Genomic DNA, 3,030 nt, shown 5'->3' on the forward strand with positions numbered 1-3,030 from the left:
CCAGTTCCATCTATTTGAAGATAATAAGTCAAAGGTCCTGCTCAACCATGGTTGTCTTCACTTGGAAGCATGGAGGAAATTATTCCTCTGTGTTAACCCTCCTTGGACACTGGTTCAGGTCCATTTTGTGGGGTCTCCACAGCATCCTTGATCAAGAGGACAGGTGATGCACCACAGTTACAGGACATTTTGAGAGATGCTCATAGTCCCCTGGAGCTTAGTCGACCTAGGAGGGCAAGGAGCAAAACTGTCCTTTATGTCCCTCTGGCCAAATTAGTATAGGCCTCAAAGTATGTCTGTTAAACATCCAAGAAGGTTAGTTCCATCAGTCTGGTACTTTTAATAATCATGTGCTATGTAGATAAAGCTTGGGCAAAGACCAAACATTCTCAGATAACCCCTGCTTAGGCATGTATTATATTCCTTGAGCTAGTTGTATATATAATTTTTTTAGTACATTATTCAATTAATGTGGTTCCCTCTGGTTTTTTTAAAATTAACTAGGCATTATTTGTCTCTCTCACTGTTTAACCATTCCACCATGGTTTCCCCATTTAAAGTGCCCCCATTTTTCCCATTTCTCCCTTACTAATACCCTTCTCCTATGGTCCCACCTCTCTTGAGCTCCTTCTTTCCCTTTATCCTTAAGTTTCCTTGTATAAACCTCCCTCCCCCCTTAAAATAACCCCATTTTTGTCCATATCTCCCTTATTTATGCCTGTTTTCTACTGTTTTTCTCTTTCAGATTCTTTCTTTTCCTTTACTTCCCTATTTCCTTTCCATTATCCTGGTTCCTGTAGTTATGTCTGGATACATACTCATTTATCAGAGTCTGGTTCTAGGATCCACATATGAGGGAGAACATATGTAGCTTTTTTTTCAGAGTCTGTGTTACTTCACTTAGTATAACAGTTTCTAGTTCCATCCATTTACCTGCAAATTTCATGATTTCATCTTTCTTTACTGCTGAGTAAAACTCCACCCAAGAGGTCTGAGGATGGGAGTGCAGGCTAGGAGCAAATTACCACATTTTCATTTTCTACTCTTCAGATGAAGGACACTTAGGTTGCTTCCATCTCTTAGCTATTGTGAAAAAAGTAGCAACAATCATGGATGTACAAGTGTCTCTGCGATAGGATGGGTTCTTTGGGTATATGCCAAGGAATGGTGTAACTGGGTCAAATGGTAGGTTCATTTTTAGTTTTTTGAGGGTTCTCCACATTGTTTTCCATAGTGATTGCAAGAGTTTGCATTTCCACCAGCAGTGAGTGAGTGTTCCTTTTTCTCCACATCCTTTCCAGGATTTGGAGTCTTTCATTCTCTTGATCTTAATCTGGTCTGACTGGGATAAGATAGAAACTTAAAGTTGTTTTTATCTGCATTCCTCTAATTGCTAAGGATGTTGAGCACTTTTTAAGGTGCTTCTTAAATATTTTAAGATGCTTCATAGCCATCTTTACTTCTCCTTTTGAGAACTCTGTTCAGCTCCTTAGCCCATCTATTAATTGGGTTGCTTCTTTTCTTGGTTCTCTGTTTTTTGAGTTTGTTATATATTCTGTTTATTAAACCTCTGTTGGATGTGTCGCTGGTCAAGATTTTCTCCTATTCTGTGGGTTTTCTCTTCACTTCCTTGGTTGATTCTTTTGATGTACAGAAGCTTTTTAGTTTAATGAGGTCCCATTTGTTGATTCTTGACCTTGGTTCCTGAGCAATTGATGTCCGGTTTAGAAAATCCTTTCCTACACCTATATCTTGTAGGTTATTGCCAATGTTTTCTTCTAACAGTTTCAGAGTTTCAGGCTTCACATTGAGGTCTTTGATCCATTTGGAGTTGACTTTTGTGCAAAGTGAAAGATAGGGGTTTAGTTTCATTCTTCTGCAGGTGGAGATCCAGTTTTTCCAGCACCATTTCCTGAACATGCTGTCTTTCCTCCAGTGAATGTTCTTGGCCCCTTTGTCAAATATCAGGTGGCTGAAATTGCGTGTATTCATATTTGGGTCTTCCGTTTTGTTTCATTGATCTACGAGTCTATTTTTCTGTCAGTATCATGTTGTTTTTATGACTATATCTCTGTAACACAGTTTAAAGTCTGGTATAGTAATCCCCCCAGCATTGCTCTTAGTGCTCAGGGTTGCTTTGGCTATCCGAGGTATTTTGTGCTTCCATATGAATCTTGGGACGGTTTTTTCCAGCTCTATGAAGAATGTCATGGGGATTTTGATTGGCATTTCATTGAATCTGTAAATGGCTTTTGGTAGGATGGTCATTTTCACAATATTAATTCTTCTAGTCCATGAGCATGGAGGTCCTTCCATCTTCTGATGTCTTCCTCTAGCTCTTTCTTTAATGATTTAAAATTTTCATTTTAGAGATCTTTAATGTCTTTGGTCAGGTTTATTCCAATTTTTTTTTCTTGCAGATACTGTGAGGGGAGTGTTTCCATATATTCTTCCTCTGATTGCTTATTATTGGTATATAAAAAGTCTATAGACTTTTGTGGATTAATTTTGTAATTTGTCACTTTATTAAACATGTTAATAATTTCTAGGAGTTTTCTTGTGGAATTTTTGACGTCTCTTAGGTATAATATATCGTCTGCAAAAAGGGATGATTTGATCTCTTCTTTTCCAGTTATTACTCCTTTAATTTCCTGCTCTTGTCTTATTGCTCTTGCAAGAGTTTCAAGCACTATGTTAAAAAAAGGAATGGCAATAATAGACAGCCTTGCCTGGTTCCTGATTTTAGTGGGATGATTTTAATCTTCCAGGTTTTCTCCATTTAGAATGACGTTGGCTGTGGGTTTGTTGTATATGGCTTTAATTATGTTGAGGTATGTTCCCTCCAGTCCAATTCCCTCTAGGGCTTTGAAAAGAAATGCATGTTGAATTTTGTCAAAGGTCTTCTCTGCATCTATTGAGATATCCATGTGGTTCTTTTCTTTGGGTCCATTTATATGATTTATGATGTTTATTGACTTACATATATTGCCATCCCTGCATCTCTGGAATAAAGCCAACTTGATCATGATG

At 37.8% G+C, this 3,030-nt stretch overlaps 1 protein-coding gene across 1 annotated transcript in view; it reads left to right on the forward strand.

The window, feature by feature from the left end:
• Atp11b (ATPase phospholipid transporting 11B (putative)) overlaps positions 1-3,030 on the forward strand; it is a 120,043-nt gene that overhangs the window by 62,284 nt on the left and 54,729 nt on the right. The window lies entirely within an intron of this gene.

This window comes from Nannospalax galili, unplaced genomic scaffold (assembly GCF_000622305.1).
Source record: "Nannospalax galili isolate Female #2095 unplaced genomic scaffold, S.galili_v1.0 scaffold557, whole genome shotgun sequence".
In the NCBI taxonomy this organism is placed as follows: Eukaryota; Metazoa; Chordata; class Mammalia; order Rodentia; family Spalacidae; genus Nannospalax; species Nannospalax galili.